Genomic DNA, 26,348 nt, shown 5'->3' on the forward strand with positions numbered 1-26,348 from the left:
TGAAAAATTAGTCTTAACATGTACTTTGCAAACAGTTTTTAGTTTCAGAGAGAAAATCCTGGGATATACTGAGAAAATAAACTTTTACCTAAATTGGTGTTAAAATATCATATTCTAAAGGAATATTTATTAATTTACATTAACTTAATTTCACTCATTGCATAAAACTATTACAATATATATATATATATATATATATATATATATAGTGGCCAAATTTTAGAATGCACTCTTAAAAATAAAGGAGCTTAAAAGGTTCCTTGTAGTATGATTTTTACAAATAATAAAATAATATCACCAGTTTTCATATAAGCCAGTAGCTGTGGGATGCAGTTTTCAGAGAGGAGCAGACACAGATAATGTTAATGGTGTTTGTTCCAGATGTGCCGTGCAGATAGTGATTCAGAGGGTAATTGACAAACAGATCGATGGCTTTGAATCTGTTTGTCTGCCACTGAAATGAACAGGGCTCTGTAAAGTGTCACGCTGCATTTTGGATGTCCACCACAGGATAGCAGTGTCGGCTCAGTTTTGACGGGCACTCGCTCACCCCACCCCCACCTTTCATTCCCTCTTCCTCCTCCTCCTCCTTAGAAATGCATTATTTATTTCCTGCTGGAAACACATCCTCTTTGTTTCAGTATTCATGAGGCTGTGAAACTTCTTCAGGTGGTCACGTTACCTGTCCTTCTGTATGTCTTACACTAGAGGGCCAAGAAGACCGTCAAGTGTGTATCGCGGTCTGCTTAAATGTGATATTTCAAGGTCAACTGCATGGATTACTGTCATAGCAAACTGCTAACTGTGCCTTAAAACAGTGCTTTCATATTTGAGGGAAAATGAACTGCCCTTTTTCTTTTAACGCCTCCAGAGCCTTTTCAAGTCATTGTGGAGAGTCAGACGGCTTTTGCCTACAAATTCTCCACAGCATTCGGCTCGAATCCCACAGACAATCATCTGAGGTTTGTTCCTGAGTTTAATAGATGAGCGTGGTCAGATGTTTAAAAACTCTTATCAGCTCGCTACTCAAAGGCCTCTCAGAAGACACAAGCAACAGGGAAGCCCTTTAGATAAGAGCCAGAGGGAGAGACTGCTGCTGGGAGCATGAGGAGGAGGGCAGGCGTTGTAGTTGTGACAGTTTGAGCTCACAACAATGGTGTGGCTTTATTTTGTAATAGCTACTGATTTCGGCTCACAGTGGCCGCCTCGTTCTGAAACTAAAGCTAACAGTGGACTAACTATCCCTAAAGGAGTCCAATATAATGTTATGGGTTCAGTGTAATGTTGAAGTCTACAACCAGCAATTGTTTAATTTCAATGACCAATTTATTTAGATCTATCCTTCGTGCAGTGAGGGTAGTAATATTAAAGTAATAAAAATTTATATTATTGTCTATATTGAAGGGTTAAAAAGTAGACATACAATTTTTTTTATAATATATTTCAATATCTGTGAACAGTGTATTCTCTTGAAGCAAAAACTATGAAACATTATATATACATATACAATTATTATTGTATATACAGTATATATATATATATATATATATATATATATATATATATATATATGTGTGTGTGTGTGTGTGTGTGTGTATGTATATCATATATGTAAGGTTTATCTTTATGTGTGTGTGTGTGTATATATTTAATATATATTTATTTCTTATAACATGTATAATGTTCAGTGTGTGTGTAACATAATGTGTGTGTGTGTGTGTGTGTGTGTATATATACACGTGAATGTGTTTGTAAATACTGTATTTAGACAAAATATGTTAACAGATATTAATATATATAATATTAAAACTTATGATACTTAAAAATTTAATTGATAAACTATCATTATGAAATTATAAACAATAATATTTATTATTATTATTATTGTGTGCGTATAAAAACACTTTTTGTAAATATATTTTTATTAAAATTATACTTATGTGTTTTATATATATATATATATATATATATATATATATATATATATATATATATATCACATTATAAGAAATAATATGTATGTACAGTATATACATATTTCCTAGACTATTTTATAAGAAACATAAAACGTTTGTGTACGTGCAGATTGGTGTTTGTTAATGATATTGATAAATATTACACAGTCTTACCAATTAAATTACCATTTACCATTACCATTAGTTAATGTAAGTTAACTGCATGAATTAACAATGAATAACTGTATTTTCATTAACATTAACCAAGATGAATAAATACAGTCATAAATGCATTGTTCATTGTTTGTTCATGTTAATTAATGCATTAACTAATGGACCCTTATTCTAAAGTGTTACACTGTGTGTCTCAGGTTTGGCTGCAGGAACGAGTCTGAAACACTGAAGGCAGGGACACAGACATGACGCAGACACAACCGTAGGGAAATGAGAGCGATCCGATTGTCCAGTCAGTTGTTGTGGGTCTGCCAGGTCACATAAACAGAAATCACAGATCATATACACGCGCGCAGGCCAAAATACATTGTGTCATCATAAATACTTCAGCAGTGTTTTATAAGGCCCTGACTCAGGGGATGCCTCCAGAGCAAATCAATATATGTCAGATTTATACAGAATGCATTTTTGCATAATGTAAAACTTGTGAGATGGGAGTATTTAGGCAGGAAAGGCTGTTGTGAAATTGGCCTGAGCGCAAACCACTGGATGAATGGCCATGCAAACATTCGTCATCCTCCAGCACAAGCCCACACACACACACACACACACACAGCCCACCATGATTTACCTCAGTGTCTGAGGCCACACCATAATGCCACATTGTTCTGCCATTAGCTCCTCAACAGCCTCTAAACTTAATTTCCCTGATTTGTGTCAAAGCGCCGACAAGCTTCACTATCGATTTAAGTGTCACGGGAGGCTTCTCACACCCGTAAGGGACCCGTGTGTGTGTGTGTGTGTCAGCGTTGAGTAAATATACATGAGATAAGATTGAATAAAAATGATTATATATGGTCTTAAGATCTTAAGATATTTCAAGCATTTTGTTAATTATTTTAGAATTATTATGCATGCCCCTTTATATTCTCATATTAACTAATTGGAAGATTTATACTTAAAATGAATATGCCTCACTGCGGGAGCATTTAAAATGAACATGTAAAGGCAAAAGAGTGATTAAGATGCTCAATGATGACCAATCACAGGACCTAAAATATTTGCTCTCCCTTAAATATATATATAGAAAAAAATTTAATGTTAAATCAGGGATGCTGCTATTTTATTTTATTTATCAAAATGGATATTTATCATTTTTATGCATAATATTATGTTGTGAGGATTCATGTGTAATATACTCTTTTTTTTCAATGTACAGTAGTTACAGTATAGTAAACAAATTCAGTCGTGACCACAAGAATTATTTCTACGTGACTTGATTGTTAAAAATGACTCCTGTTGATTCTTGAAAAATATTTTGGTCTTTAATTGAGCACGTTTTTACCAAATTACACACTTTTAAAGTATGGTTATCGTGTGGGAGATAAGAGTTTGAATTTGGCTTGCACACTTTCTTATTTCTCTTAAACCATCTTTTATATAATGTCCTTTAACTGGATGAGGATGGTGTGATTATTATACAGCACCTACTGTATATATCTGATTAAAAGAAATGTAAGTAAAAGAAGTAATGCTGTTGTAATCCCTAGTGATTAGTGGGAAAATGCATTATGTACAAAATACAATGTTTATATGGCAAGATTAGAGTATAGTTCACATGGTTCACATTCAAGGCTGAAAGCACACTAATGCATAAACCAGGAACAGAGTACGGAAGCAACAACAACAATGGGACATGGTCGCAAGCACTGCTCTCTCGTCTTGACGTGTCTTAATGGTTATACAGGAAGTGAGCTCTTGATGATCCAGTGAAAACAGGACATCCAGTTAACCTCCGTCCAGTAGGGAGGCTCCTGAAAAACACAACAGATGAGGATAACATGACGGGATAATTCAGCCTTTGGGTTGTGTACGTGTGTTGGAAGGAGATACAGACCTGTGTGGCCTGACGCTTTCACCTGTGACCTCAGCTGACCTCTTGACCTCGAGTGGAGCAGTGCAGTGAGGTGGGGTTTAGATGGACCAATGACTCCTACAGTATAGATATCCTCATAGACCGATATCATCAACCACAGCTGTTCATTACGTCCTTCACTGAGAGAGAGAGAGAAAAAAAACGGATCATTTCTCTTGCAAACACAGTTTTCTTGCATTATTGGTTTATTGATTGGTATGTAAACCCTTGAACTGGGTTATTACTCTGCTGTACAAAGGCAATGCTAAAATGAATAATAATGGCTTCAGTGTTGTGATTGTAATCTGATGTTTAATATTCATTTTTTAATGCTTCGTTTCCTGTGAATCTGATCACAGTTGAGTCAAACCTGTTTGTCACAGGACAAACCAAAGTCTAATTTTCAGTTTTATTTGTTCTCCTGAGAAGAGGGTGCTGGGAGAAATGGATGTTGCAATATTTATATTGCATAAAAATATAAACTAAAATTGTTGCTGTTAATAATAATAATAATAATAATAATAATAGATTAGATAACGATGATGATGATGATTATTTTAAAATGTGTGTAATGTTAAATGTCATAAATGTGTATTTTTCCCGTTTAAACTTCACATGTATTTAGAATTTTAGAAATTAAAATTTGAATTAATTTTATTTAAATAAATAAAAATAATACATTAATTTTGTTACATTTAACCAACAACAGAAACAACAGATTAGATAATGATGATGACATTATTATTATATTTGAAATGTATGTGGTGTAAAATGTCATAAATGTGTATTTTATTCTTGTTTAAACTTTAACTTTATTTTGAATTTTTAAATAAAATTTGGAATCAAGTCTATTTAAATATATAAATTATAATAAATTATTTAATTTTATATTACATTTAAACAACAACAATAATAATAACAGTAGATTAGATGATGATGATGATGATTTTTTTTATTATGTTAAAATATGTGGTTTAAAATGTCATAAATGTGTATTTTTCCTGTTTAAACTTTACATTTATTTTGAGTTTTAAAATGTAAATACATTTTTGAGTTCCTAAATAATAAGTTATTTAAAAAAAATAATTCTAAATACTGATCATCATAAATCAAAAAAACTATTTTCTGCTCAGGTTTCTATATCTAAAATTACTTTTAATCATCAGTAGAAAAAAAAAGAAAAAAAAGGTTTTTACAATTTTAAAAAACTTGTTATTTTTTATTTTCTATTATTATTATTATTATTATTATTATTATTATTATTATTATTATTATTCAGCATAAAAAGTATGGAAAACCCCAAGACCTGTTTTCTTTGCAGATGTTGCCACATTTTGCCTTTGCGTTGCAGTATAATAACCTGAGTTTTGATGGTTACTAGTATTTTGTTGTACATACACTACAAACACGCTCGAGTGATTCATGAGGGGTACGTGTTGTTGTGTCCTGAAGTCCTTATCAGGTTCATAGCAAGAATAAGTGGCAGTGCTGGAAAATAGTTTGTCGTGTGTGTAAACAGACGCACAGCAGCAGAACTGGGTCGTTTGATGATAAACTCTGTGTTAGCGTGTAAATCTGTTGCCAGTCTACAGTTTCATTCAGCTGCAAAATTAATGTGTAAATATGCTGGCTCATATCTCGCCGCTGTTACATCACAGCGGGACTTTGGGGGTCTGTTTGTGTGCGTGTGGGGGAGATTTATTCAGCTTGTACTCTGGTGCTTCATTATTGCCGAGCATCCGAGAGCGCTGGATCTCCAAACAATTTATGACAGACACCTTTATTGGCCCCTGTAAAATAAAAGCGAGGAGAAAAAAAAGATTAATCATCTCTCTCTCCATCTATCATTCAGGCCCCGGAACGCCCCATTAAAAAGGGCCATGATTTTACAGCGTTTTAAACGGGCATATGTCTGGTCACCACTGGTATTCAGCTGTGAGGGCAGCTTTAGGACCCTGCGCTCCAGCTCAGCTATCTAAATGAAAGGTTGGCGTTGTTGGCAGCTTTGCCCATCTGGATTTATACCATTGCACATTGTTTAATTGTGCCACTAAATAATGCCAATGTATTATTTAATAGGCTGTTATTGGGTTTTTAATTGGCAGGCCAGGATGCACTTCATTCTCAGAGAGTGCATTAAAAAGCATGGGAATCGGCCCGGTTATCTGCGTTAACTGGTGAGGTGGGTTTTTCGTCGAGGTGTCAGGTGTGTTTATGTGTGTGCGCGCTCAGCAGGGGTTTCAGTTTCCACTGTAATATGGCTATTTGTTTAGACTAGTTTCACTGGTCGTAATGCTGCTGAAATATGGTATGCATTGAAAATATTCATACGAGTGCAATCAGATACAAAGTTTTATGTGAACATGCCTTTCAAGACATCCCTTAAAATGCTTCTAGATAAATAAAATAAAAAATAAATAAATTTGTGTGTGTGTGTGCATGTGTGTGTGTGTGTGTGTGTGTATTTAAAGTCTCTTCAAATGACCATATGGCACTTTCTTTTTAATTATGTTATATATTTCTAACGCTATTAAAAAAAAGTGCATAGGTTACATTCAGCTACCAAGCAAAATACCGCTTTTCTTTTTTTTTTTTAATTTTTTACATTTTTTTTTTATTAATGTGTAATCTACATCAACAGTGATGCTATAACATGACAGATTTGAACTTTTGAAATGTTGCCAGTTTCGTAACATCAGAATCATGGGAGACACTAGCTATGTTTACTTTGAAGTATCACATCAGAAACGAGTGATGGAAACTGAAATTAAACAAAAAAATTAATTTGCAAAAAAAGTTTTTACACTCACTTGAGATGGTTTTTTGACGTGCAAAAAAGTGTTGCGAATCATGGGAGATGGAAGCACATTTACCAAATAAATTTGTCCCATGCGCATCAAAAGTCATGTGACTTGTGCAATGGGACGGCATAATTTGACTAACCAGTGGACCCATCTTGTTGCAGTGCAACTATAATGTTGTCATACTCGTTCTGAGATGCCTGAGCAAACTCTGGTGTCAAAGTGTTTCTGTATAATTGCCTCCCAGAACTGTCTTACACGACTACGTTCCCAATCAGCAGGTATCAACCTCTAAAAGTAGATTGTTGTATATGAACATTATTATATTAGGTTGCTTCTCCTACGTTTCTTAGTGATATTTAGTGCCATTTCAAAAGAAAGGGATGATTTGTTAGTTTTATTTGACTCGTTGAATGGAAACAGTGCTTATTCGCAAATGGCATATGCAAAATTCCAGTTTTGCGCACAAGTTAAATTTGCGACATCGCTACTGGCTGCACCCGAAATTGCAGACTTCCTTACATTATAAGAGGCAGTATGTGACCAGGTTAGTTTGTTCACACTAAAAGAGTAGGCAAAAAGTCCCTGGATGACCTGCTGTTTCTGGTGAGAATCTTAAATGTGCATCTGATGGATACTTTAATATCCCATGAGGCCACGGGAGAAGATTTGCGAATGGCAGTGAAGTGAACGCAACTAGTAGTAGGTCACATGACAAAGACAACACGAAGAATGTAGTGCACCAGGGTTTAATTCTTCTGTACACATATTATATAGAACAATCTTTTTTACGGCCGCTAAAAAAACGTACATACTCAGAGTATGCGATTTCATACACAGCCATCGGTTAAGCCTCAGTCAGTAGATGGCGCTATTCTGATTCAACTCAAATGGAGCAATCAGATTAGCACATTAGCCTCATGTTTACCGCAAACATTTCCGCACTGTTTTACAATGCTGTGTGTGCCTTGAATATTTGAAATAAAGTGTTAAAATGGCTTTTTGCAGCACATATTGCAGTCATTATAAGCATGTTTGGATCATACTAAACATAATGATAAAGAGTAATGGCTTACCTTTTTGTCACTAACGTTATTGCTAAATTTGCAGTCAGTATTGTGTGGTTTTCGCATCATAACAAATGTCCTTCATAAATTCAGCAACTGCTTGGAGGTCAGAGTGTTTATTTGATGAATCCCAGTCAATATTAAGTAATGAGTTTTGTGGATATGTTGAATGAAGTGTGGACAACAATTTCAGCGCTTCAGTTCAGTTTTGTAGCGTTGTGTTTCTAAACTACCACTGCTGAATCTTCTGCGCCACGGCAAAAGAGATCATATTTATGAATCATGAGTTTGCTGTGTCTATATAGCATGCAATGCAATAAAAAGATAGTGTACTATGAAATAATGGCATCTTTCTATTGAGCTGTCCTTATGAACTATACTTACAAATGTGCAACTATAGTGTAGACCGATTCATGAACAAATGACTCTTGTGAAGTGGTACTTTTTAGTGAATCAGACACATAGCAAAATAACTTAATGAGCTGGATTTTATAACAAATAGTTAAAAAGAAAGGAAAATTTTCTGCAGAAGTAGCCACTTTGAGATACATCTGCAATGAAAGCAACTAGACATTATGAAAGCTAGCTTACTTAGACACACAGAAGCGGAGGACAAAGATAATTAGGATGTTCATATTGAAACCCACTCGCACACACAAACACTTACAGTAGACTACTGTATATACAGCGAGTTGTCAGTGAGGATCACACAAGCACACACAATCCCTGATTAATTAGACCACTCATGCTGGCACACCACTTGATTTGCACACCTACTCAACCCCCTCAACACACACACACACACACACACACACGCATACATAGTGTGCTGTCAGCATCTGAGGCTCTGATTTACATAAACCCACTCAGGGGACTAACGGCATCGTCTCTAATTGAGCTTCAAGTCAATCAGAGGCTAGTCAGGGGACGTGAAGTGATTTAACATCACGGTCAGATGCAACCACAGAGTCACACGCAGCACTGTTTGGTTTATCAGTACCGGAGCAAAGGATGGTATCCTCAAAAGGTCAACAACAAATCAGCTTGTTTCATTTAAAAGGGATAAACCAAATAAAAACTTGAGTTTTGTGAGATATAGAGAAAAGGAAAAGAAAATACTTTATTCAGCAGTTTGGAAAATTGGCTCCAATAATGAAATTTGTGACCAAAATATTTTTTTTGTGGCTTATATGTGTGTGTGTCTAGATAGATAGATAGATAGATAGATAGATAGATAGATAGATAGATAGATAGATAGATAGATAGATAGATAGATAGATAGATAGACACACACACATACATAGTCATTATATAATAAATTAATATATTTGTATTATTTAACAGATTTAATATAATCTAATAATTTATCCAATAAAAAGTATTTAATATAGAAAACACACACACAATTTTATTTTAATGTAATTTTGTATTATTTATAAGAGATTTATTATAATTGTATTACATTTTCTTCCATTAAAGTGTATTTAATATATAAAATATATATTAATTTTATTTTTATTTTATTGTCATTTGTATTATATTTAACAGATTTAATATAATTTTGTAATATTTTATCCAATAAAAAATATTTTTAAAATATAGTAAATATACAGTAGTTGTAGTAAATATTTATTTAAAAATTAAAGAGAAAGACAACAGTTGTTGACTTGGTCAAGAGATTATAGAGAGATAAAATAAATGTCAACTGTAAAAATAATTTTTAAGAGATCTTTGCTAAAACTTTAGATACGTTTTGCAATGACTTGGGTCTTTTTTCCCCTGTTTGCTCTCCATTAAATATTCTTCCTTTAAATGCTCAGATAAAGCTACATGTGTGTGTGCTTTCGGTCAAACAGCTTTGTCATGATACATGTATGACTTTTTGTAGTTGTAACAAGATGAACTACAGCTACCACATTCAACAAACCTCAGCAGTCTCCCACAGAAGTCTATCTCCCTTGAGACGCTACACAAAGCTACTGTGACAGTAAAGTGTGTGTGTGTGTGTGTGTGTGTGTGTGTGTGTGTGTGAGACAGACCTCCATGTCTACTACTTTTTAGCTGGGCTGTATAATTCCCCCGTGTGTCTGCACAGCCATTTGATACAATATTTAGACAGTAGGCAGCATATGTCTTTTTGTAACACTAGACACTAAAAATGTGCCCTTTACAACTCTAGTTAAAATTAATGAGCTGGTTAAATGTCTTCAGGTATAAACTGTAAAAGTGTGTGTAAGTGTGTGTGGAGTGAGATGAAGTGGGTGAGAGGGGAGGTATGGAGACAATGGCGTCTCTCTCTGACGTTCCTCTCTCTCCCTTCGTTCACGGGAGCTCATCTATCCTTCCCGCGGGGGTCACCCGGAGGTCGCCGACATGGAAGGGTAACTGCAAGGTCACGAGCCCGCCTCTCTACCGGGGTACAAATAAACCCTTAGCACTCACAGAGTATGGGCGCTCAAATGTCTGAATCATTTAGAAAAAAAAAATGCTTTCCATAAAAATAAATCACTTTGAAATCGTTTTCGGCCTGGGCAATTACCATATTTCACTCATAATTGTACAACTCCTATGGTCAGATAATTGTAGGCACTCTCTCAGTCGGGCCGTCTTCCTGTCTGTTATGTTTCCCCTGAACCCTAACGCAGAGTACCGACTCTCTCTACCTCCTCACGCTCATCACTTAGACCAGGTAAACACGCGGCGTTCAATACATACACAATATCTGCGTGTAACATGAACACCGCTGGCGTCGCGATTAGCCCGTCTGGAGACTCGCTGCGCCGCCTGTCCGTCAAATTGCTGCGGGGTCCCACTCTGAGGAGCGCAATTGATTTAAGAGAGCCCTCTAGGTCCAGTGTGCATTTTCATCAAAACAGCAGAATCGATGCTAAGCAGATTTAGATCTTCCTCGCTGGCTATATTTCAGCTAGCGCCCTCACTAATGCTGACGTGTCCGAGGCGGCCATTATTACCCGCCATTAGCATTACTGTCGCCGCTGTTACAAATTCAGCTGTTCCACCCAATTTAAATTCAGCTGAAGGAAGTGTGTGTGTGTGTGAGAGAGAGAAGCAGTGGGGAGGTAGTCAGGTTTGGACGTGGAAGACAGAGGTATGTGAGCTTCACAAGAGGAAGCGTGAGGGATGACTGCATTAGCATACCGTGGGCTAATGCAGCGGCGGTCCTCGCCCTCAAGAACTGGATATTTTGAGTTGCTGTGATGTTGTAAATTGGCTTTTCTGTAGGCTGAATTCATTTGAAATATTCACTTTTTTGTTGGGTGACACACAGAGTTACAAATTTGTGTCTAATGTCTGGAAGTTTGGCCACTACTGGCATTCAAAGAAGAAAACACACACACACACACACACACAATTTTATATATATATATATATATATATATATTATACTATATATTAGCTGGGGGTGAAAACTTTTGAACACGATGAAGTTGGCCAAATTTGTCTTATTTTGTTGAAATATAATTGTTTTCCATTTAGTTCTGCCCTTCGTAAGCAACAGAAGATACTTGTATGTTTCCCGGTACACAAATTAAGTACAATTTACCTTGATCTTCAAATTCCAAAAGTTTTCACCCCCCAGCTCTTAATGCATCTTGTTTCCTTCTGGAGCATCAGTGAATGTTTGAATCTTTTTTAATAGTTGTGTTTGAGTCCCTCAAATGTCCTCAGTCTGAAAAGATGCATCTCAAAATCATACAGTCACTGCTGGAAAGGGTTCAAATATGCAAAGATGCTGGAAAACTGAAGAATCTGCAGGACCTTAAAGATTTTTCTGAAGAACGCTGCTCAGTTTAACTGTTCAGAACAAACAAGGGACTCATGCACAACCATCACAAAACAGAAAGACAGTCGAGGATCATCAGGTAACAGAACACAGTATTAAGAACCAAGGGTTCCCAAACGTTTGTGGGGGTTATTTTAATAATTTCAGCAATTCTTTTGTCTTGTGGACTAAATGTTAGTATCTTTTATGTACAATATCTTACTCAGGACAGTACTAAATAAAAAAATAACATGCATTTAGTATGATCTCTCTTATTTTTTGAAAATTACTCATATTTTCACAGATTCTGCAAAGGGTGCCCAAACTTTCGAACCCCACTGTATATATGTATATATATATATATATATACATATATATATACACGTATGTATATTTATTTATTTATTTAAAACATATTTACATTTTTATTTTGGTATTAATTAATAATTTCCTAGTCATTCCTAAATTCACTTGTAACATTTAAAGTCATTGACTTTAATGTTTGTCCTAAACTATTTATAATAACAATATTGTATAGAATTAGAAGTAGCGAATTTTAAGATTGGCCACAGCATGGACATATTCACTGGTATTGCCCAGGATTTTTAAATCAGTGCATCTCTATTTCTATTAAACACTGAGGATCACAAGCAATTTCCAGAGCTTTCAAAACATGCCATTTTAATTTATCATGATTTGCTATTGTCAGGATTCATCCATACATACAGACATAAATTTAAACGAACAATATGATTCATAACGCTTTTACCCTACTTCAAGAACATGATGTATACATTTTTTTTTGTAATTTTACAGGAGTAGCACTAACTGTAGGAACTACGATATTTTATATTTATATCTGAAACTGAGTTTAACGGTTATTTTTGTTAGGGTTTTCTACAAAGATCTAATATTGAGGCTGGAAAAAATGACTTTCAAGGGATGTTTATCTCTAGAAATGAGCGCTTTTGTGATGGTGCTCATGAGATATTATAAAGAGGAAAGTTATATTGGCTGAGATATTACATGCAATCTGTTACTTATATGTGACTTGCAAAGTTGTGACATACGGCTACTTTTTTGCTTTCCAAAGTAAAACATTTGAGCTATTTAAGAACGTGTTAAGTGCGGGGTAATATATGCTTACATCTAAGTTGTCTTTAAATGCAATTCAATAGAATCCATTGATGCAACTCTCAGAAAGAATAAGAACAGTACATTTAAATTAAATTAAATATCCACTATGTAAAAATGTGTGTATATATAATTATGTATATATTTATTTCACATGCACATAAGTATTTTACTGTGGTACATTAACTTTACATTTATGCATGCAATTACATTTCTGGTCACTTTTCCTCTAGTGTGACTCACAGGAAGATGCATATGGTTGTGTTTTTGAAATGTATTGACCAATCAGAATCCAGAAACTTTCCATTTTTTATAATTTGTCTTATTTGATAAAAGAGCAATAAATGTTCACAGGTTGCATGTGCTCTATTGCTTCGACAGTGAAAAAAAATCCTATTCATGCTCTGAAACTGAAATATGGTGCATTCGTGTGCATGTACAGTATGTGTGTACACAGGATGTGATTTACAGTTCAGGAGAGGATATGGAAACCCCCCCTCCTTCATACTAGCCTCTTTGTACCCTCATTTTTACAGATCAAATCTGATCCCCTCCTTCACTCCCATTTAAGCTTTGCCTTCTTTTTCATCCTTGATCCCTGAGCCTCCTCCTTATCTCTTTATACCATTCCTTCTCTCCTGTTTTCACTCTCCCTTCACTTTTTTAATTTCAAACCCAGCCCTGGGGTTAGTACTCTTATCTTTCTCTATCCGTCTTCCAGCAGCCTTTAGTTGGCTAGTTGTCGTCTCACAGGAAGTGTGAGGCAGGGCCGTGACCCCTGGATGAACTCAGCTGGTGAGGTGAAACAGAAGGTCGTGGGGGTGGGGGGGGGGGGGGGGTTGCCAGGTTGCTCGTTAGGGACATGTGATCCGGCTGATGGGGCCACCACACACACATCTCTCCACTCCTCTGGCTGCTCTCTCTCACACACACACACACACACACACACACACACACACACACACACACACACACACACACAACAAACACACACATGGAACACTGTATAGAGAGGATCGGGCACATATTCGGGTGACAAGAGGGAAGTGATTCGTAGATGGCATGAGATTTGTATAACAAAAAAGAGAGGATGTGCAAGGAGCTAAACGAAAGTGAAAAATAAAGAGCTGCAATCCAGAAACATCCCTTCTGAACACTTAAATGTATTTATGTGGCACAAGCTCAATTAAATATATGTCATAGTAGTAGTAGTATATTTTAAAATGTATCAGTACTGCTACTGTTTTAAAGTTAATGTATTTATGTATATTCAATTAAAATCCTAAAGTAAATTCCGTATGTATTTAATTTATTTTTATAAAAAATGTATTCGCTATCATTGATTATTTTGTCTATTCTCTTTATTATAAATAATAATAAGAATGATATAACTATTATAAATTTTTATAAAATATGATAATTTTATATTCACTATCATTCATTATTTTGTTTATTCTCTTTTTATTATCAATATTAAACAATAGTAATATAACTATTATAAATTATGTTATAACATATAACAATTATATATTTTATATTATATATAACTTTTTTAAAAGGAATTTATTTATTTTAATTCATTATCATAATTAGTACTGATCTTGTTGTTGATGTTATAATTAATAATAACTATTGTTTTATTTATCATTTTATGTTTTTGGTAAAATGATCATTATGTTTTTTTTTTTAATGATTAATAGCAACGATAATATTTTCCATGCTTAAATGTGAAATCAGACAAAACCATTACATCTGAAAGTTTTACAGTCTTTAATATTTTATCATAGTCAAAGTTTTAATCAGCAGTTATTTGATAACCTTGTTATTACTATAGTTTATGTTATTATGAAAGGTAATAATAACGATAAAATAGCTACAACAAAACAACAACAACAACAATGATAATGATGATGATGATGATTATTATTATTATTATTATTTATTTATTTTGTTTACAATTTGTTACGATGTATTATTTTAATGTATCATAATTACTTTTAATCATTTAGCAGACACTTTTATCTGAAGCGACTTACAGATGAGAATGTTAAATCACAACACAGTTAACATGAAAGTTTTATCATCTGTGTGATATTTCTGCCTTTTTTTTTCTTTGAGGAATAAAAAACCCCACATTACAATTATATGATAAATCATGACTTTAGTGTATGACGTAAAGATAATTTCCAGAAGTGAGTAATTGTATTAATGGTACAAAAACCCATTTTTTTGCAGTCTGAAATAATCAAGTTAATATACTTTGTATGTAGCATTAAATTGGTGCCTTTGAAAATGACCATACTGTATGTAACAGATCTTAATGGGGAAATTGAATTCATTAGGAAGGGTGTCCCCAGGATGCAGCCATGAGGAATTGTGGGATGTCAAAAAAGGACATTAGGCTCTTCTAATGGAAACAGAAAACCAAATCATTCCACACTCTGAGTTTAAATGAAGTGTCCATGTAATCAGATTGAAGGAGAGGTCACTTGGTGTCCCCTCTCCGAGCCTGATCGATAATTATACAGCTCTAAAGGAGAATACAGACGGCCCTGGTTTTCAGTTACAAAAGTCGTTTGGAGAAACGGTATAGAACAGCACTGAACTGAAACGTTTCTGTTTTAGAAAAGTTAGAGAGCCGCTGAAATTCTGTGTCTATTTCACACACACAAACAACACGAATCAATTTATCATAAACACATAAAACCTGCCTTATTTTGTATTTGATCCAGTATTTCACCAGTGGCTTTTACAGAAGTCAGGGTTTTCCTACGGAATGTACCTACTGTATGTGTGATGAAATGACGTGTAATACTACGCTGCGAATGTGCTGAACGTGTGTAAACGGTTCATACGTGTTCGAGTAGGATCTGTACACACGTTCACAAACTGTATTTTAGCGAGACATGAGAAACGGGGGGCGGAGAATGTGAAAGAAAGAGAATTGGAGTTTAGCCAAGCTTGCTACGTTTGACCGGGACGCTGAAAAGAATTTACGACCTGGCGGATTGGGTGTCGCTTGGTAGAGTAAGTGTGTGTGTGTGTGTGTGTGTGTGTGTAAGAGAAAAGGCTCCCCTCTGACCATGCTCGGCACTGGGCCGAGAGCTCCCTAAATCTCTGCCTACAGATTTATGGTCACCCCATTCACACGAGTAACCAGAAACACAATCACTATCACAATCACCATCAGCCTTCACACACACACACAGAGCAGCCAGCTGATGCTGAGCTCGCCTCAGCTGAATCAACTATTCAGGAGGAATTAAAAAAGCACACACAGACACACTAAATCACTCCGACTTGCACACACACTCGCGCCATGTGTGGTTGGGAGAGAGAATCAGGAACGCATGAAAAGAGGATAAGGACTGAAACGGAGCATTTCTATCCAAATTACTGCGTGTTATTTATTGCAGCAATTACTCTCAGACGTCTGTGTGCCTCTTCATTTGAAACGATTGTAAAAATATATCAATAGCGGCTCAAAGAGCAGAGCCAGTCTCTCTGAGATCAGCTGCTGAACAGACATCACACACCTGGCTCAAGAGTCGGCCCACGTAGCACTGGTCTTTGAGAGGCAGGGTTTCTTTATTCCTTTGTTTTTTACTGTGTTTTTACCATGTGACACTGTGTACTGTACAGGCATTTAAATGATTAGGATGTGACATGATATCCTTTAATATGATATCCCCCCATACCTCACAAAGGATTCAAAAAATCAATTAGGCAGGGAAAGTTGTTATACAAAGGCTAAGACAGACATATCCACATATTTTCACATACAAAAGTGCATATAGGCTATACACACATTAATCAGCAGAGTGGGAGATAGTTATGGCCTGTGCTGATATTTGGTATTAGGTATTTTTTGGTATTGGTATTTGGTATCAATATTTTTCTGAAACTGTATAAACATATCCCAAATGTTATGGTAGTCCTTTAGTTTGCCCTTTATACTGTAGGTTGTTCTTTCCAGTACAATATAATGTGCCAGATCTTTCAACCAGTGGTCGATGGATGGACCTTCTATGTTCTTCCAATGCTATCAAACGTCTCGCAGTAACTAAACAAATGTCTATCATTTTAGTGTGGTAACCTGAACTACACCCAAAGCACACATTTCAGGGGTATCTGGAACTGGTTTTGAAATAATTGAGGAAATTAGTGTTATGTTTAGTGTTATTTTTGCCAGAACGTCTTGGTCACATCACATTCCCAGATACAGTGAAAGAATGTTCCCTTATGTTTTTGGCATTTAAAATGTATATCTGGGATTGTTTTTCAGGTGTTACCTCAGTACACATTACCCAGTTGGATTGGATCAGTTTAAATCTAGTATTAATTGGCAAATGCTGGGCTTTAACACATATCTAGATCCATTCTGAATGTGAAAGGTCAAATTGTAAATCTATATCACAAGCAACTGTCTTGGAATCCGAGGATTCTTTAGAGCTGTTAACAAATTTGCAATGAAACAATTATATTTAAATTTGTACTAATATCCTCATGAAACATAAACTATATATATTTATCATAAGTAGAACAACATCTAGTTCTGTTTGTTCATCTATTTGTATTTCAAAAAGTGTGTCATTGGGAATCCACATTTTTCCTTAAGGTCTTTAAAGGACATTAATGTATCTCCCTCAAATAAGCCACCAATCTTCCGAATACCTTTTAATGTCCTCTGTTTAAAGCCAAAGTCGTTTTTCGCTGGTCTGAAGACCCTGTTTCCCCAAATAGGGGAAAAGTAGGAAAGATTTGGGCCTCTCCCAGTGCATCATTCCACACCAATAAGGTATTTTTAACTAAAGGATGTTTTAGTAGTCTTTTTCAAATTTTTATACAAATCTGAGGACAATTTCAGGCCCATATCCATATCTTTTATGAATGTTGATTCTAACTCTACCCAGGGTATCTAAAATTACATTAAATGCAATTGTTAAAATATTAGTTGTTAAATTCCTGTTTACTAGTTTATAAAAATGTATTTTAAGTATTAAACTTAAATATTAAGTGTATTAGACAATTGTAAAAATAATGTTAATATAGAGAAAATAAGCATGCACAATTAAATGCTGAAAATTGGCTGATATTAATGAATTAGATAATGTTTAATATCGTCAGATATCCAATATAATATTGATCCAATGAATATTCATGCATCCTTGCATTCACATCTTTTAAAGTAGTTTTTTTTTAAGTAGCATTTGTAAATCCAATGTGAAATTTTTGCTATCCTAAAACAACCCTTGCCAACTATATTTTTATTATACAGCCAAATTATATAGCCACTAAACAATATTTTATAGTATTTTTACTAACATTCTAATTGCATTTAGTCATTTAGACTTACAAATGAGGACAATAGAAGCAAACAACTAAGCAACGATATGTAAGTGCAAATGACAAGTCTCTGTATGCTTTTAATAATAGCTAATATTTGAATAAGTGTGGCTGTAAAGGTGACGTTGTCCACAGGGAATGCTTTTGGTGCAAAATGACCCAGTTTGAGGTCAGAAGTCAGAAGTCAGGCAGCTGTACTTCCTTTTGCTGGACAATGTCACACGTCTTTCCAGATCCTCTAATTGGCTCCCTACCGAGAACTGCCTCTCTCTCTCTGTATCTCTCTCTCTCTCTCTCTCTCTCTCTCGCTCACTCACACCTCTCCTGAACTCTGGGAAAACAGCCACTAGCCGACTGACTCAAAATGGCTGAAGGGAAAAGACAACAGCACAGCAACGAGATACAAACTCTCCTTCCCCCATCTCTCTTTCAATACGTGATCGTAAATTCCTCTTTCCTTTCTTTGCCTTCCTTTCCCTTGTGTGCGTTTTTTTTTTTGTCACACACACAAACACACACATGCAAACTTGCAGACATATCCTATACTCTTTCACATCCCAATTCTAATCAGTTTACCCTCCTGACAAACATTTTGTTTGCATTTTTAGATTACTAACACATTTGATATTCTTTTAAGATGTTTTTCTTTTTACAAACATTGTCACAAGGCGATTTGGTATGCATTCATTCTTTAAAAAGCCACAGATTCATGTCTGAAAATGAATATGTGAGTGCATATATTTAGACCACACTGTGCTGTGATTTTCACATACAGTGCACTCATTTTAAGCAGTATCTACTATATAGCAAATCTCCACTAATTAATTGTTATATCGTAAAAAAATATTTACTACGGTATTTTCGCTCACCAAATTTTTTATATTATAAATATAGTATACTCTACATTATCTGCATACATAAAGTATAATCACATAAAGCAGTCTATACTATATAGCAAGTCTTGGCTGTTATTGTTTGTATATTGAAAAATGTGAACTGTATTATTGCATATCTCTATGAAAAGTTGTAAATATAGTATATTTTACCCAATTTTATCTGCATACATACTGTAAACTTTTGCAAAGCACTATATATTATATAGCAAATCTCAATTGCTTGACATTATTTCATCACAAAATATAACTATATTATCGCCTAACTCTTTATATAAAGTTGTATATTTAAGTCCAACCTTATATATATATATCAAATCTCAACTGCTTGATTATATTGTAGCAGAATGTAGACTGTATTATTGCAAAGTATATCCAACTTTATCTGCTTGCATAAAGTATACTCATGTAGCAATATAAGCTATATAGCCAATCTAAACTTACTTTTTTGTTAGTTGCACATTGTAACTATATTATCATCCATTTGTATATATAATTGTTTATCATTTTTTTAATCACAAATTATAACTATTATTGCCCAGCTCTTTATATAAAGTTGGATGTACAAGTATGCCCAACTTTATCCTAATACATAAAGTATAGGGAGAAAAGTAATACATATATATAATCTCAACTGCCTGATTTTATTTTGTCGCAAAATGTAACTACATTATTGCAGAGCTCTACTCTGCTAAATGCAACTATAATGCATGACATATAATGCAACATTATTATTTTATGCAAAGCGGCATTAAGTGTATTTATTTTTTAAACATTTATACTTGTACGGTTACATTCAACTTTAATCAACCAATATTTGAAGATGATTCAATGGTATAACTGAATGATGTAAAGGCCTGGACAGACAACCGCTTTCTTTAACATATCAAGTAAACCATTGTCGTAGTTCATCATTTTCATCTTGACACTCTCTTGTGTTTATTGGTGGTTGAAGCTAAAAATAAACAGTTTTTAAAGACTGTGCAAACAGTGATAATAGTGCATTACAATTCCAGCGGTGCCCTTGAAATCCCCTGCCCTCAAACAGGTAGTGTTGATGTTTTTATAGCTAGAGAGGGTTAGCTTCATTATCTTTGTCTTGTTTCAGAACAGGCCATTCTAAAATGGAATATTACAGCATGTCGAATCACACTAAATCTTTTCTTTACATTTATTTTTAACAGTTTACGCCCAAATCCCTCATCTGGGTTCAGGGGTTTAAAGATGTGGGGATGTATTTACACTCTGGGAACACTCTGGATGCATTGTAATTTATGCGTGTGGAGAAGTTTTATTCCTCTTTGGATTTTGAAAGGGCCTTTGTGGAAACTATGGCACGGGGAAATTAGCAGTGTGTGAAAAGAGAGCCTGATTTTCCATAGTTTAAATAAAACAAAACAAAAAAAAAAAATTGTGAAATCAGCCTTAAATTACCAAGTGTGTGGAAACTCATTTGGCCGGGAACGGTTTTGGGCAGAGTCCGATGCTGAAAGGCAAGAGTGGAAAGTTTTTCTAGGCGAAGCGTAATTAGCAAGCCAAGACACAAACATTTCATCACGCTGCGCTGTTTCTTCTCCTCTGTCTGCCTGACTGACTCACTCACTCTCTCATTTACACCGACACATGCTTTCCGTCCATTTTAAGAACACACCCAGAACCCAAAAGGAAAGTGCACCGCTTAATCTGCCTGTCTTTCTCTCGCACTTACTCCCTAGATGGTCATGAAGATGAAACGCCCAGCTCTCGAAGCTTCATAATAGCATGTCATTTTGAGTCTGACACTGTTTGGCTAAGCCACTGCGTTAACCACTCTCTAACTTTGAATAACAAAGGGCGATGGGATAAAGTACACGTCAGTTGTACACGTCAGTGTCTGCGCCGTATTAAATATTGGGAATTGTTATGTATATGTATGCGTCGTTGTGATTCTTCTTCTCAGGAAAAATTTGGAAACAGTGCTTTTTATTTAATAGCCATCTCTCACATCTGAGAAAAGCGTGCGAGGGAGAAATGGAAGTGCTGTAATGTGTTTCACGCATAGCAAAATTGTGACCACAGAAGCTGAAATACACAAATAAGGGAACGCTTATTTGGGCAAATTGTATGTTCAATGTGTTAATGAGATTATTATAGAAACAAATCGCCTGTAAAAAAACCAATGGATGGGTTGGGATGCGATGCGATGAATCTCGGGTATCCGTGATGACTTCATGTGTCTGCGTGGAAACAGTGTGAGCTTCTGCTGATGGCTTCATCACAGCTAATGCACGTATGAGACTTCCTCCTTCCTCTCGAGCAACTCAATGAAGAGCAAGGTGAAATATATGATGCACGAGAGTGGAAAATCAGCTTTGACGAAGTGAGATGAGAAGCTCACAGCTGGGGTGAAAGACTCATGAAAAATACTCGTAAACAGACGTGAGCAGAACCATAAAGCGCCAAGATGCCGGTGGCTGTAGCTCAACGTAGACTAGCACAGATGTTGACCCCCCCCCCCCCATCATAGGTGGGTAATTAGACCCAAATCACCACACTCTCAGGTGGAATCGCATCATTTCAAGGGGAGATGGCGGGGGGCTAACTGAATCATCCCATTTAATATGACCACAGAGCCTCTCTTTGTTTGCCTCCTTTTCTGTCTTTTATTTGTAGAGACTTGTGACAGAAGCTGAGCTTGTTAAAGTTATTGTCTGTGTGCAGGTGGAAGTTTGTTTGTCGCTGAGGGGTGTGGCTGATGTGCTTTTGATTTAACTTCATGTAAACTGAATTAGAAATGTGGACATCAAATGTTGAAACGGAAACCATCGTTACCGTACAGTTTAGAAACAAACAAATAGCAGTCAAAACAACTAGCTGGAAAAACACATGTACAAATGCAAATGTGCCACAGCTTCAGAACTTAAGTGTATATGGTAATAATATAAGTATAATAAATAGTATTATATATATATATATATATATATATATATATATATATATATATATATATATAATCACTATTTATTATACTCATTGTGTGTATGTATATATGTACAGGTGTATCATGTTTTATTATATAGGTATATCGATTATATATACAGAGAGAGGTATATATATGTACATACACACATCATGGAATCTGTATGTGTGTGAGTGTGTGTGTGTATACACTTTCTCACACACACACACACACACCGAGAGAGAGAGAGATAAAGTAGATGATAGATACACATTGTAAATAACAATTATGATACATGTGATTTTATGATTTTCAGGAGGTCAGAATTATTGGCACCCTTGGTAAATATGATCAAATCTAAATCTGCATTGTTAATCCATTTGATCTATTATTTAAAAATTTCTCAAAACTCTAGCCTTTCATTGGAGAATAAGAATTAAAAATGGGGGAAATTTTACAGTACGTGTACTAACATGTACTTATAGTGTACTTACAGTGTATTTATCTAAGAAAGTTCTGGTAACACAAGGTAACTACATGGGGTAGGGTTAGGTTTAGGGGTAGGTTCATGGTAAGTACCTAGTTATTACATAGTTATTGTAATTACTATAATAAGTACATAGTATGTACATGAGGAACAGGACTGTAAAATAAAGTGCTACCAATGTTTTTTTCTCTAATACACATCGGACACAAATAACGGTACCCTTTTATTCAGTGCTTTTTTTAATCCTCAATTTGGCAAAGTAACAGCTCTGAGATTTCTCCTATGATGCCTGATGAGGTTAGAGAATACCTCACCAGAATACCTCAGATCAGAGACCGTTCCTTCATCCAGAATCACTCCAGCAGCTCCATGTTGGTGCTTCTCCTCTTCAGTTCACCACACTCATTTTCTGTAGAGTTCAGTTTTTTTGTTTCTTGAAGCCCTCCCAGACAAAATGTAGGTGATGTAGGTGCTGTTTGATCATTTTTTAAAGGTTTAAAGGTTTTCTGACCCTGAAACTCTGCAATTCTGTTTCTTGGAGAGTCTTTAGCCACTCAAACTCTCCTCCTCACCATGAATTAGGACGATACAGACACACGTCCTCTTCCAGCAGATTCATAACATTTTCTGTTGATTGTAATGTCTTAACTATGCCCTGATGGTGCAAATGGAAATTTTCACTGCTCTAACTCTTTCCTTAAAGTCACTTTCTAATTTGTGAAGCTCAATCATCTTTTGATGCACAAATAAGATGATTAGCAATGCAGATTTATTTTCACAGCCTTCTTTGATCATATTCACCAAGGGTGCCAATAATTCTGACCTCTTGTGTATATTATTTTTACATTTCAGAGATCTATATTAAGTCTCGTATATCATACAACTATGATAAATGCATTACCATATGTAAATCTGATAGATATTTAGACATTTCTATATGTATAAAGACTTTGAATGATAAATGTCATAAAATCATATTGTCATATTTATGTTATTTATATATTTATTTAGATATTTCTATTTGTATTGTTTTATAAATATAATGATTATAATAAAACAAATATATTATTCATCATATCATATTATAGACATTTACAGTATTATGATACGATGGATCATATAATATAAATGTGTGTAATATGACTTTATTTGTGTGTTAAGACAAGCAGTTAAGCACAAAAAGCTGAAACACTTGGATATACTGTATATGGTCCCGTGAACACTCTCTTGTGCATGATACACAGTCTGTTCCTGAAGTCTGGAATATGTGTTTACATTAGCGAGAATCCACCCTAATGGGCCATCCATACCTTAAATGTGATCTCAGTTGAAGATTGTTGCTCTCCATGGTACCATGCATCAAGCTAACCCAGTAAAATACTGTCAGTCATTGAGCCCAGCTCATATCAGCTCTAATGCCGTTCAGAGAGCCCAGCATTCACAATGTGCAGTGAATGTCCACGCTCTGTGCTCCGACGCTTTCCAAAGGCTTCACAAAAGGGTGCAGGCCATATATCCTTGATTCAGTTCGGCTCTGGCTCCAGAAAGTTGTACCTCGGAAATAAGCCAAAAGTAATCTCAGATGTCAAAGACGACTCAGTTCTTGGTGGAACAGGAGCATTTATTCGTTTTTACACGGCTTTTCAGTAACATTTGGTTTATACAGAGGGATTGAAGTCTTTGCCTGCAGAATATTTTACCGTTCATTGATGGTGCTAATACCAGTTAAGTTAAGTTGGAGGAAAAAGATCTATCACTTGCCCATACCTGCCTGGAGTCTGAGGAAACACCCCCCAAATTCAGCTTGCTTTCTCACTGTCAACATTATAAATCACAAGACTGTTTGACTTCTGCATTACTGAACTTTGTGAAAGAACAAGCGCCATACACGGTGACTTACAGAGATGTTTATATATAAACATTAAAGAGAAATGTGTTTTAGAAAGATGGTTGGCGTCTTTGACTACCTTGTCTTCTTTAAACTTTGTATATAAGAAGAGGGGGAAAAAATTACAAGTTTAATGTAAAACAGAGTAAATTATTATAGTGATGTGCACATTTAATACAAATACTTTTTGAGGAAGCAATTTTAATATTCACTTTAAGTATCATGATATTTTTTTTATTACATTATTTTCATGTATTAAAATCAATAAGATACTGTTATCGAAAAACAGAAAAATTCATATTATATATAGCTATATATAATATATTTTTAAATGTTTCTACAAATAAGGAAAACATTTCTGACTTATGTGATCGCATATTAACTCTTACATGAGCAGTGAAGGTTAAAAAATAACATCTGAATGCATATAATGCAATGTGTAGATATGTAGCAATATTAATTATGAATTTGGAGACACATAGGCTTCACTAATCAGCAGGCCATAAACCCCAAACCTAAATGAGAGAGGATCAGCAAAGATTTCCTGTGTCAAGAAACAAACGACACTATTGCTATTCATAAATGACCTCCATCACCAACAGGATTATATCGCCAAATTAAATAAACAGACCTCCCCAGTTATAGAGTTTAGCTGAGTCAGTCCGTTGTTGATGTCCGTGAAGGCGAGCTATATGATGAAAGACCACACTTACCAAACAACCGAGGCACTTTGCTCCTCCGGTGAAACGCGAGCTCCGATCGATCGATGCCTCTTCTCTTCTCTTCTCTTCTCTTCTCTTCTCTTCTCTTCTCTTCTCTTCTCCTCTCTTCTCCTCTCTTCTCTTCTCCGGGAAGGCGAGCGCAGCACACTCGTGGAGTGCAGAAAGTTTTTCAGCAGTCGCTCGACGACACTTTCTCGGTAAGGAGGAACAAGTCCTTGACATCAGTGCCCCTCATTCGCGGTCGAGCCCCCCTCCTCACGGAAATCACGACTTCTCTTCAGCTCTCTGGCCTTCGCTTCCCTGTCTCTGTTTATGTTGGACACTGGCAAATCAGCAGGTTTAGGACATTTACTGATATTCTACTAGCCTACTTCGTTTCTTTTTCTATGTTAAAAAATAAAATAATCAGACAAAGATTGATTGATAGGCTACATATAAGGATATTTTAATCATGCACAAGATTTATTTCTACGCTACTTGATTTCCACTGATGCCGTTTTAGTATTTTTCCAAACGTATTAAGGGTCTTAATGACAAGTGCAAGCTTTTTAGAAAATTAGTTTTAATATTCATGTCGAACACTTTTTGAAAAAACAACAACAACAAAAAAAAAAAAAAAAAAAAAAAAACGTTTGATCATTTGCTTTAATAAAAAGAGAAAACTCTAAAAATGTAAAGTGTTGTAAACGTGTAGAAGTTACTAAGCTATTTTTCTTATGCCACTTTCCCAGTTTAGGTCAAATGTTTTCTTAAAAGTCACGAAGGTCTGAAGGTGTCTTCTCTGCTTTATTAGTTTCTTGTCACATGACAACAAAATTAACTATTAACTATTGTTTTCAAATTAGCTAATATATATATATATATATATATATATATATATAAAGTGATCCACTTATTTTTTATTATATATTTTTGTATTTATTTTGTATTTTTTTGCCAAACTACTTAAGCTTTTTTTTTACAGTCTGTCAAATGTTACACCTAGCTATATTTTTACTTTAAGCCCAACGAAATACATATTTTTAATTAACAACATTTTAAACAAACATAACAATTTTGTAAGAAACATAGCTATGTATTTTTTTTTTTTACTGTAAATTACTGCTTACTTGACTGATCCAATATACAAGAATTTACTTTGAGAGAATAAAACATTATGAATAATGAAAAGCATTTTGCTTCTTTTAGCAGATGATTGATTTGAACGGAAGATACTGACCTCGAATCAATTCTCATCTAGATAT

General features: G+C 35.0%; 1 long non-coding RNA gene across 1 annotated transcript; it reads right to left on the reverse strand.

The window, feature by feature from the left end:
* Positions 1-3,432: 3,432 nt before the first annotated feature.
* On the reverse strand, positions 3,433-25,352 carry LOC127951773 (uncharacterized). Its single transcript, XR_008152732.1, has 3 exons — positions 23,805-25,352; positions 4,027-4,184; positions 3,433-3,943 (listed from the first exon to the last, which is right to left on the reverse strand). It is a non-coding gene; the product is annotated as an uncharacterized LOC127951773 (long non-coding RNA).
* Positions 25,353-26,348: the final 996 nt, after the last annotated feature.

This window comes from Carassius gibelio, chromosome B3, assembly GCF_023724105.1.
Source record: "Carassius gibelio isolate Cgi1373 ecotype wild population from Czech Republic chromosome B3, carGib1.2-hapl.c, whole genome shotgun sequence".
In the NCBI taxonomy this organism is placed as follows: domain Eukaryota; kingdom Metazoa; phylum Chordata; class Actinopteri; order Cypriniformes; family Cyprinidae; genus Carassius; species Carassius gibelio.